Here is a 12,433-nt window from a genome sequence, read left to right on the forward strand (position 1 = left end):
TAGACTCCCATGTTAAAATGTCCAACTTTACGGCAGAAATAAACATGTTTACAGCCTGTTTTGGTCTCTATAGCAACCATAACTCTAACAACTGTTTCTATAACTCACCTGTTTACATTTTATTAAGGCTTAAACTTATGGAAGACTGAGGGCGTGGCCTCTTTGAGTGACAGGTGGGTGAGCGTATGCTTGCCACAAACCGTCTCGACCCCACCTCTTTTGTGTTTGGATTAGCTGGGAGTTAGGGGCGGAGTCAGACACTGACAATATGGCGACGGCGGGGCGGCCCACTCCGAGCTTACTTCACAAAACTATAGGTGACGTCACGGTGGCTACGTCCATCTTTATTTACAGTCTGTTGTTATTACTTTAAAATCAGGCAACAATGACATCACTGTTGTAAACTCAGTAATATTCTTCGGCAGCTACAGTCGCTGTGGTTTTTAGCAAACGTGAGTCAAACGGGAGTAAACTGTGTGTGTTTGGGACTATTTTCAGTCATGGATTAATACACATTCAATGCTCCAGTGAGTAGTTCCAGCAGCACGATGGTGTGTGTGTGTGTGTGTGTGTGTGTGTGTGTGTGTGCGCGCGCTCATGGTAATGAAGGAGCATATCACCCAGTGCAACAGTGTGACTCACTGATGTGGTTTTAATTGTTTCTGAGCAACAATGGCGCTCTATGGCAGCGAGGAATGAGCTGTATCATGCTTCACATGCACTGACAACACTTGTTTTGGTCTTTACCAAAGACAAAGCAGCAACAAGAGAATATAACCGGCCTTATCCTTTAACCTAGCTAACTTGCCCTCTAAATAACAGCTTCTTTGACTCCGCCCACTACGGTTAAACCCGGCCAATGAGGTAACTTCTGCCTGCGGAGAAGCTCTGCATCGGTTAATGTTTGTGAATCCAAAAAAAAAAAAAAAAAAAAAATGTAATTCTGCCTTCAGAGAAGAAGAGAGGAGGCCACAGTGCAAACTGCTGATCAGACCGAGCTCCTTTCAGACGGGGACATGATGAAACAGCGAGCAACACTAACACACACAAACACACACACACACACACACTGCGGGAACAATGCAGACCCACTGTTTTAGTACCTGTGGAAAACCAGGAGACACCAGCTCAGACTGACCCTGGTTCAGTGATTCGAGAACAATGTCACAATACGTTCTCTGTGGACTGACCTCGGCAACACAAGAACGAGGAAATGAGGATTTGCTGAGCGGTTATGACACTGCCTTGGCACGCCACATGGAAAACTGGTATTTGGCACACGGAGTGAAGCCAGCTACCAACATACTGTGTATACAAACACTTATCAGGCACATACAGCGTTTTCAAGTAGATAAACTCAAGTACAAACGCACAAAGGACAGGCTTCGTTATCGTGAAGTTACAGCAGCAGCACTGTGCGTTTACACAGGGGTTAAAGCCTGTTTGCTCGCACCAGCTGCACGGACTTGCTCAGGTGTCAGTTGTGATTGTTTCTGCTCTTAAATCTTAAAAAACACGTATGATCCTCACATTTGCATGAAGGACAAGTCAGAGTGACTTTCATTCTGCCAGAGGAGGAGCCACTATTTTATGTGTCACGCTCCGAACAAGAAGTAAACAATCCCACCAACGTCCTCTTCACCGTTTCCTTTAATCTGCTTCATCTGACTGCAGGTCTCTTCCAGGCATTTATTGCGTTTCTACAAGGTAAATTTACACAGAGAAACCGACGCACCAAACACATTCTTATTTATATTTGTTCACACTCCGGCTGATATAGGAGCCAGGCGCTGAAAGAGCAACCCTGCAATCATTTATATTGTGTGTTGGTTCAACATAAGGCTCGGTCCAAAGGTCTCCTCGCTCATAAACACACACACACGCACACACACACACTCACAGGCAGAGTTCACTGTCAGGCAACTGGGGAAACAAAGAGGAAATTGCCTCATCTCAAAACCACTGTGGGTCAATAACCACCAATAACCATCGGCTTTACGTTGAGCCGCTGGTTCTGTGTGAACACGGCTGCGCAGCCACAGCAGATGCCAACACAACTGCTGCTTATGTAACAACTACACCAGATACATAAGTGACAGAGCAAACATGTATGCTAACACTCACAGTGTGCTAAGATTACGGTTCATGCAGAGCCAGTTTGTGCAGTTCCTTAGACACGCGAGGTTTAAACGTCGTCTCAGCCTCACAATCGCTTGTGATTTGCGGCCATGTGTCGCCAAAACACTTACAACCAACTCTGGTGTTGGTGTGTAAGTGATGCACTGGAGCAGTTACCCTGAAGACTGTGAGGATGCAAAAATGAAAATGACCTCTTATCCTAGCAACAAACCGTTATGCAACTAGGAGCAGGGTATTCAAAGGATGCTGAGCCGTGCCTGCACCACAAAAATTATATTAATATAATGCCATTCATAATTTCCTTAAGTCCAAGATGATGTCTTTTAAACAGCTTGTTTTCTTCCAACCAAACGGCCTAAAATACAAATAAACTCAATTTTATCATCACTCAAGACAAAGAGATGCAGCAGACCGTCACAAACGAGCCGCCGGCGTGAGGAAATGTGAAGCATTCTTGCTTAAAAAACGACTTAAATAATTAATCGTTAATCACGATGGCTGCAGATTGTTTTTCTGTCCAGCAAGAAATCAGTGAATCAACTCATTGGTTCACATCTATTACATCCCAACAGGGTATCACAAAGCTTTTGGGGGTAGGAATATGACTCTGGGGTATTAAGGGGTAAAAAGTATTCAAAAAAGTGAGTTATTATACTTTATCTTTAGTGCTCTGGTGTGTTTGTAGTGTTTAACAACCTTATGTTGTCTCTATCCCATGTGCCATCACTACTTTCCCCAGAAATGTAGTTTTTATATAGTAAATTTCAAAATAAAAGCATTATAGGATTACTATATCTGATTACAACGCACCGTTCCTCTCCATGTGCCAGAGTGGAAGCAAAGTCATTGTGATAGTGAACCATGAGGTAAATTTAGAGCATGAGCAGTCTGACCAGACAATGAACCTTCAGCAGCTGGAGGCCTCTTTAGAAAAAAGAAACCTTGCAGTATGACAGAGGACAGCTGGTAATGGATGGATGGAGGTTACGCACGAGAGAGAGACGAGAGAAAAAGTGAATTAGGCAAGAGTCCATTAAAAAAAAGGCTGTGATGGAGGAGACTATGGCCGAGAACAGCGAGGAGGAGACGGGGGAGCATGGGAGGAGAGACGGTCTGGCTGTCGGTCTGTCTGGGAAGCCAATTTGCCAAATTAAAGCTCCAAAAATCTGGGCGGCTGACAAAGCTCCGTCTCGCCTGGGAAATCTCCCTCTCTCCTCTAATTAAATAAAAGAACTTGAATCACGGCAAAGAAAAAAACAAACGCACAAACACCGTGAACGACCTGGATGCGCCCCCTGTCTCTCCTCTCCGTGTCCTTGGAGCTCCGCTTCCCGTTAACGATGGAGAGCCAAAGTGGCCCCGTCTGCCGCCCCTCGCCTCGTCTCGCTCCCTGTCCATCCGGTGCGCGTCCACAACTCTCCCCGCGAAAAAAATAGAGAGAAAAGCTGTCTTATCTGCCGATGAACCGATCAGTGCAACAGAACTAATGGGGCATGACGGTGCTGCGTGTCCGCACAGCTGGATCCAGCAGCAGCAGCAGCAGCAGCAGCAGCACAGACAGAGCCAGGGCAGGGAGGAGAGGAAGGTGCCATGGTGGCAGCCAGCAGTGTGTGTCCCGCATGGCACGGCGAGCCGAGGAGCCGCACTTCCACATCCAGACCCCCTCCTTCTTATTTCACACTGCACATTCACATTTCATTACATGCATTTTTATTTTTTTATTCTATTTAATTTAATTTATTTTTTTTTTTTTAAATTTAAGCAGAAATTCCTACCAAAAAAAGCCACCACGCGTCGCGGAGTATCCAGCCGAGACAACAGGGATCCTTTCAGCGCACAGACAACAATAAAAATGGGGCGCAGCTGGCACTGCCACCGGATGTCCAATATTAATTGTTAATACGGCCGATTTCTGAGCATGTGGATCGGCTTCAGCGTTTAACGGCTCCGGCTGCGTGCAGGTGTAAAGCCTGTTTTCTGTCTCCGCCGCCTCGGACTTCTTCTCTTAAATATTAAAGTTGAGGCGAAGAATAAATCACCGAACAAGTTTGGCTGCTGTTTGTCCACCTGCAGGTGCTGCTGCCGATTGGTGGTGGTAATGTTACAGGCCCAGGCAAGTTGTACTCGGTATGAGAGGAAGGTTTATTACCATAGAACTATGCTGGGCCATTAAAGACAAAAAAAACACTGATTAAATATGCGTAAGAATATGGGACACATAAGTAGGATAGATGTATAATGTGTAGGGAAAGGGGTTTAAAATATAATTAGACTCTATTTATAAAATATAAATGTTAAGGATACAGTTTCCTCTTCCTAAAACTCATATCTCCAGTTAATCTTTGGATATGATGCATTTAAAATATTCCAGGTCAAGTGTAGTTCTGTGCCGTACATGCTACTGTCTGTAAATCCAGGTGAAAGTAGCCATTTTTTATCACAGAAGACCGTTAAAAGACAACATAAAATTGTTCCGTCTGTGGTTTTAAATATTTGTCAGTAACTTCTCGGTCGTCAAACTTGACGCAAATGCGCGTTTTATTCGCTCGCGGGGCAGAAAGCGGCGAGATGGGGCTTTTTTTTTTTACCTTATCCGCGCGTCCACGGATGTCCCCTCGGAGTTAAGGCTCCTCCGGACCGGGGTAAAATGTCGGCCTCGGCCTCTCCAGATGATATTATTATTACGCACCATCCGCGGAGAGGGGAAGAGGAGCCCGCGTGGACATTACAGCAGCGGCCGCGCAGCCCAGAAATCCCGTTTAACCTACAGCCACATGCAGGAAGTTAGTTTACTGTAGTACCGAGCTGCTCTATATGGCGGACAAACGGGACAGAAAAGATGGTTGTAGGACTGTTGAACACCCCCCTCCTCCTCCTCCTCCTCCTCCTCCTCCTCCTCCTCCACCTCCTCCTCATGTCTCTCCCTCCCCTCCATTGGTGCAGAAGAAGAAGCCTACCGTTTTGGAGATGAGAGGGTGGGAGAATAAAAGCAGCCATCTCTCTCTCTCTCTCTCTCTCTCTCTCTCTCTCTCTCTCTCTTTCCCCTGAAGCTGATTCCTTTATTAATGAACTTTGACCGGCGTGAGCAGCGGACCCCCTCCGCGTAGGACGTGGTGCCGTCCGCACGGCTTTTCAAAACAAGACCGGAGCGCAGTTTCTGCTCCGGCTCCGCGGTTTAAACCCACTTTCAGTGGCCGGAGACACAAACACACGCACGGATATGTGGAGGGTGTGGATCCCCGCGGCTGGATGTGTTGGCTACGGGTCCTCTTTGTTGTTTGTTTGTTTGTTTGTTTGTTGTTGTTGTTGTTGTTGTTGTACTACCAGTGTTGTTGTTGTTGTTGTTGTTGTTTACGCAGTGGTTAGCTACATATTTCTGGGTTCGTCGGAACCGTAAAGATGGAGAAAGCAGTTGTGAGTGACTGACCTGATCGAAATGGGAAGTGTGTCAGCTGTAAAAACAGTTGCAGCTCTCATCGGCGGATTGGGGGGAACTGAAGTTCACGAATAATCCCGTAGACCGAGCGTCAATTCCTGCGAGAGTAGCGCGACAAGCTTCCGGTCGGGGGTTTCAAAATAAAAGTAGCGTTGAGGCTCACTGCCATGGTGAATATCCAAATTAAAATTTGAATTGGGTATTTATTTTACCATTCACACATACCAAATCAATTTTTTAATTAATAAATGAATTAACTTTTAATTAAAACTATATTATACTATATATACATATATACTATATTTCTGGAATTAAATTTGGAATAGAGATGATTTTTTTTATTTTTAATTATTGGTCAAGTCAAGCCAGTTTTATTTATATAGCACATTTCATACGGCAGGCGTAAACTCAATGTGCTCAAAGCAAGAATACATCATACATGACAAAATATAAAATAGCATGTAAGATAAGAAAATATTACATAAATAAAACATAAAGCAAAAAACATACAGAATAGGAGAGCATTATTATTATCATTATTCCAAAAGGAAAATAATAACAATAATGATACTAATTCAACACACAGTAGTAAGGGACAAGTACAGACAGTTGCAGAGGCGATGTCTAGTGTACTTTACATGAGTATATAGATGAAACTAATTTCCAACACCAGGCCCTTGCCATTGATATATTAGGTAATCTATAAAATGACATGTATCAAGTGCATACAAAATCAATGCAGTGCACATCAGCTCAATTGAAATCAGTGCATATAGTAAGAAAACGAGAGCAGCAGCCCTCCATGAAATCACGCAAATAGATGAAGTTATACAGTCCACAAAACAATGCAAAACAAAATAAAATAAAATAAATGACAGAACATTTTTTAAAGCAAATAAAACAAAACAAAAAAACAAAACAAAAAAATCATACAACAGTTTTAGCATGAAGCTAAATCAAGTTTTAAGTGGGTCTTTAGCAAATGTTTTTAAATTATAAGCTGCTACAGGAAATTCCAAAAACATCACAACACAGATTTTGAGCATGAAATACTTATCTAACTATAAGTATCTAACTTCATGTTTCAAACAGATGTCACAACAAACATGTAGTTTTCATATGAAACTGAAAACACAGTATCCTGTTTACAGTTCAAAGATGATAGGTACCTATTTTATTTGATAACTGTATTTTACAACATACATAAAATACATTTAGAAAGTCATCAGATGTTATCTCCCAAAGAGAGAGGACAGCTTTTATTATGAAAGGCATACTACCACATTTCCGGTTTGTGGTAGTTCACAGTTGATAAATTGACTGCTCTTGAAACCAGTGAAAACGGATATGGTTTGTTTCTACGACACGGCGGTCGTCAGAGGGGCGGGGTCACACGACCCGTCTTTAAGGACACCGGGAGGACTGAGTCTGTGAACCCACTGACCCCAGCTGGGCTCCGGGCTGCTTCAGAGCTGAGCCCCGCTGGAGCCGATTCCCCTCCATACCAACGTGTTGAACAGAGGAGCAGACCCCGGGCAGGAGGCCTCCACAGCGGACTCACTACAACTCAGCAGCCGTTACACAACTGCTCCCTAAGCTCGCTGAGGATCCAGGAGCTCAGCGGTTTACTTTAAATAAAATAAATAAAAGCGATGAGTCTGTGCCCTCATTGATAAACATGGAGTCTAAACACAACAACCTCTACTTAATACTAACCCTCAAACACTGACCTTAAAGTTCAATCACCACCTTTTTACAGTGTCAACAAAAACTGAACATTATAACTTCATTAAGTTTGGTTTCATTGCAGGGTTGCTGTGTTAAACTGTTGTGTACCTAATAAACTGGCAACTGTGTGTATGTGTGAATGAGAAATGCAGAATTTTAATATATTTATCATAATAATATAATTATCTATATCAGAACACAATCAATAGCTGATTTTAGCTTATCACCATACATCAGTATCAGAAAATATGTTGTAAGTAGAATTGGAAAAAGATATTTTAGGTCATTTAGAAATGTGTTAAACCACTTGCGTTGTTTATTTTTATTTAAAACATCCATTCCTGTCTGATTATCTCATCCAACAGTTACTCCATTGATTTTCCAGAGAAAATAATGACTGTATCGCAGCATACATCAACACTGAAATGGAAAATTACATAAACAGTGATGATTTTCTCCACACTGCCCACGCCTAGTTGTTATACTTCAAGTTTACTGTGTAAAATCACTGTTACATATTCCTACGTTCAAAAGATCATTATCAAAAATATTGGAAAATATATTATTATCGTTTTTTTTTTTAATAAACTATTGATATCATCAGGTATTAACCTTCCAAAAAAAAAATTGCTCTCAAAATTGTTTCTGGCAGCATAAAGACTAAAGACTAAATTATGCATCAACAGGCTTGCAGCTGCTCTCTTGTGATGAAAAGACACAGCCGTCTATAGCACCGCCAGTGTTATTTAGGCCAGCTCATATAGCTGTTTGCATAAAGATTGTTAAATCTTAATGTACTCTCAGATGAAAGCAGGTTGTCATGGCGCATGAGCCACATTTTATGAATATTACAGAGGATAAGCCGAGGGGTGTTTGTGGTGTTTATCTGTGTCTGTCACTCACAGCCCATATGTGTAGGCCTGTAGGCTGTGTGTGTGTGTGTGTGTGTGTGTGTGTGTGTGTGTGTGTGTGTGTGTGTCTGTGCCCTTAAATAATGTGTATTAATTTGGCATTCATCTGTTTAAAGAGAAATGTAGGCCACGGCTTGCGTACGTGATACTTAAAGGACAACACCACAGCTTTTAGTAAGTGTAAAGCTTAATGACTGTAACTTTATCTTTCTCTCTCAGTCGTGATCAGACGGTTGTATAAATCACCGTTGGTCAATCAGTCACACGAGAGCACTGCGGCTTTTTCAAAATGTCACATTGACTTAATGGGCTGTTCGCTCATTAATCAGCATCCATAGGGAGACTGCAGCGCTGCGCCGCCAGTGGTGAATTATAGATGTTTGTCCTCTTCTATGGTAATGTAGGAGGACGGCAGAGGAGACTAATAGCAGTAACATAATCTATTTGTGCTGAGCGTACTGGTACATTACTAATCACATTTTTCCACAACAATAAATATTCATAAATATTCATGCAACATGTTGTTTCATTATTCTGTTCCCAAACTTTATTCTGGGATTCCTGGATGTGCTTAAACATTTATTTAATTCAATTGTTAAAACCAAACAGCCATGGTTTAGACCTCGTTAAAATCATAATTAATGCCAAGGGTCATGTGACATGCATGACCTGACACCATTTAGGCCATTTGGTGTTCAGAAGTTCACAATCAATCAATGTTTAATATGTGAACTCGCTGAAGGAAAGGTAAACATCTCAGTGACCTATCAGGAGGAATAACGTCAACAACAGGTGAGTGTAAACTCATTTTAAAAATCCACTCACTCTTAATGAGTCTGGGTGATTTCCATTAAAGCCATAACAGAGGTGCGTGAAATTCAAGATGTTGTGTTATTTCTTATCTTCCTCGTTGTGCCCAGCTGCAGTGACTCAGTGCTGCCACCCATGGGTGAGAGCTGCATTACAACAAGATGGAGGTTGTGGTTATGAAACACAAAACAGCAGCTTTAAAAAAAAAACAAACATTAGTGATTGTGATTTCCCTGTTGAAATGTCTCTGAACCAGGATTCACTTTATGTTCCAGGAACTTGACCTGTTTACATTTCTTTGTCCTCTTCATTCAACAGCTATTTTCTTTTCCTTTAAACCTTTAAAGCTCCTCCAGTGTAAAGGTCTGTGTCCATGTGTAGTGTGATTATAGATCAGCTCTAGCTTCTATATTAAGACTGTGAAAGTATCAAAGCCTCAGTCCACAGAGAAATGCACACAGCCTGTATTCAGAAACTGAGCCTTAAAACCAGCCGTCAGGACTTCTGGAACTTTGTGATGTCACAACAAAGCAGTCACCAAGCCCCGCCCACCTGGACCCACCATCCAAACCTTTACAGGATTTGGTTTCTCTGAGTGTTTTTACCTGAAATCTGCTTTATTTTTATTGAATCACTCAGAACAATCACCGACCTGTTGTTACCAGAGCTGCAGAGAGAAGCTGAGAGAGGAGATGTAAAACTACACTGAGATGGTTTATGGTTCTTGAAACCACAAATATATCTTCTTATGGATCAACAAAATAAAACACAGGAAAAGAGAAATGAAATCTGTTGGATAAGAGGTGATACAACAACATTAAATCTGCTGCAGATCTGGAATTCAGTAGAAAATATGCTCATGTTTACAAAACCCTTGTTCTGCAGGTTTATTGTGTAAAATATAGATTATAAAACGCAGATAACAGTTTTGTGTAGTTGTTCCAAATGGACAAACAAACAAAAGCAGAATGAAAAGCCACAAAACTGTTTAAAACCTGATGACAGCCGACAGTGTTATCACTGCTGTTCACACACACACACACACACACACACACGCACACACACACACACACACACACACACACACCAAAAAAAAAAAAAAGATAAAGTGAAAAACAAGAGCCACAAAGAGAAGTTCAAACCCCCCCTCTCCTTTCTCACCCCCGCACAGCTGGCCGCTGGCAGTGTGAGGTGGGTGTGAATGCTGGGTAATTGGTTTTTGGGAAGGTGTGGGGGCGGCGGGAGGTTTCTGAAGCTGTTGGACCATCGGAGCAGCAGGTCTGAAGAGGCAAACCGGCCACTTAACGCTCATTGTTGGTTGGTCCACTCTGGCACAGAGGCGTGATAATAAACACCTCCACCTTTTCATCCATGACGCCCTTATTGGACGTTCTGTGTAACGTCTATACTGGACTGGACCGGACCACAGGACCCGACCTAACTCGCTCTACTGACTCTCTTGTGCTTCAAGTCTCGTGGGTTTTATCTGAACCACATGGAACTATGTACAAGACGCTCTGAAGTTCAACACGCTCGCTCACCCTGGACAGTTCAAACCACTTCACCTCAATGTTTTCACTGAGTATCTGAATTTTGAATTTGAGCTTTGTGTATTTCTGCGTATCTCGACATCATTGCAAATGATCCACGATCCTCCAGGTTTAAATAAATGAAAGAAAAACTAAATGAATCGTCTGCGGGTGGCGGGAAGTGTCAAAGCTGCAGCAGCTATTACTTTGTTTGCCTGTAGGTGGCGCAGGTCGGACTGGAACTGGAACCTAAAGTGTTATTATTAATCTGGTACCACCTCTGGTTTATAATTAATTAATTCAGTTGTTAATACTTAATAAATAATAAATTATCAGTTATAAGCAAGTTATAACCCAGTTTAATACATTGATGCAGGCTCACTATTTGGCAAGATCAAGTTAATGCTCATTACTCATTAGTTTTGCTGACGACTTACTACCATTAATAACCGGTAAAAAGGAGCCTTATTGTAAAGACTATAACACATCATCATTTATTAATGAGTTGCTATAAGACTCCCTTTTACCAGCTATAAATACTAGTAACTCGTTAATAAAAAGTGAGTAAGTCATTAGTAAGGCTAAGGAAGCTTTAACTTGATCTTGCCAAATAGTGATCCTGCATCACTGTATGAAAAACTTGTTTATAACTGTTTATTTATGATTTATAAAGTGTTAACTGAATTAACAACAAACCATTTATGGATCCTTTATGAGGGTGAATGTAAACTGGCGTCGTTGCTCTTAAACATTAGAGTAATGGAGCCGTCCGTCTGTATGATGATCTATCAACCCTGTGATGCAATCGATCAGTCGTGTGCCGGTCAGGTAAAATCTTATAACATATTTCTGCTTTTTCCATCTTGATCTCATTCTGGATGAAACTTGCTTCAGTGCAGGAACACAACAATAAGTTTTGAGCCTTTAAGAGCAAATCAGCAGGTAAATGCACCTTACCTTTTTTTTGGTTCTCAGTCTCTCACTTTGCAGCTCCTCCAATGACAGAGAGACTTTAGAGGGAACAGCTTCTTGGTTTCTCACCTCTTCAGTATCAGACAGGAAGTATCCAGGCTTGGCTGTTTCTGTTGCATCCTCTCCCGGCGAAAATGCCTCATGGATGATGTGAGCCGAATGATGGCGTGCGAATCGTGCACGCCTGCCTCCCTGCGACTGTGTGAGGATCTTTTTGCGTGAGTGAAGGGAATCAACCTTGTCCTTGATTGCCAAGGTAACTTGTTCAAAACTGCCACAGTCCCTCACCGGGGGCGCCGCCCTTTCACAGGAAGCACAACAAGACGCGACAGAGGTGTTGACACGTCATGCATCAGCTGTCTTTTTCTGTTTTGCACAAACCCACAGAACTCTGGGTATAACGTCCCTCCTATAAACCCTCTGAATACCTCGGATAAATCACAATCACAATCACAATACCTTATTGATCCCCAGGGGAATTAGGTTCCAGTTGCTCCTCGGCAAAGAAGTTATAAAGATAAAAATATACATATACATATATATATATATACAAGATCAATATAAAAGATATGTCCTTATACTGGAATACATAAAAGAAAAATTATATACGAGAAAGAGAAATAGTGTTTGATATGATGTGTGTGTGTGTGTGTGTGTGTGTGTGTGTGTGTGTTGTTGTATCCTTGTGAGATAAGAATAAACTTGCATGAGGGTAAAAGGGTGACGTTTAGGTATTTGTGAAACCTGCAGAGTCCTGCAGAGAATCTGGATCCTCTAATCAAAAGGCTTTTCACTCATAATGTTTCCATTCAAACAGGAGTGTGGAGTGTGTAGTGTGTAGTGTGTAGTGTGGAGTGTGTACATCAGTGTGCGCTCAAGAGGAACGTTAATAATATCAACAGAGAGCG

At 42.0% G+C, this 12,433-nt stretch overlaps 1 protein-coding gene across 10 annotated transcripts in view; it reads right to left on the reverse strand.

Moving 5' to 3' along the window:
* LOC130165618 (CREB3 regulatory factor-like) overlaps positions 1-11,668 on the reverse strand; it is a 38,761-nt gene extending 27,093 nt beyond the window's left edge. For 2 of the 10 annotated variants that reach the window (XM_056371102.1, XM_056371049.1), the window contains exon 1: positions 5,567-5,678. The gene's annotated coding sequence lies outside the window, so the exon portion shown is untranslated. The other 8 variants (XM_056371094.1, XM_056371040.1, XM_056371063.1 and 5 more) reach the window with 7 other exon arrangements.
* Between the last annotated feature and the right edge of the window lie 765 nt (positions 11,669-12,433).

The sequence above is a fragment of the Seriola aureovittata genome, chromosome 3 (genome assembly GCF_021018895.1).
Source record: "Seriola aureovittata isolate HTS-2021-v1 ecotype China chromosome 3, ASM2101889v1, whole genome shotgun sequence".
In the NCBI taxonomy this organism is placed as follows: domain Eukaryota; kingdom Metazoa; phylum Chordata; class Actinopteri; order Carangiformes; family Carangidae; genus Seriola; species Seriola aureovittata.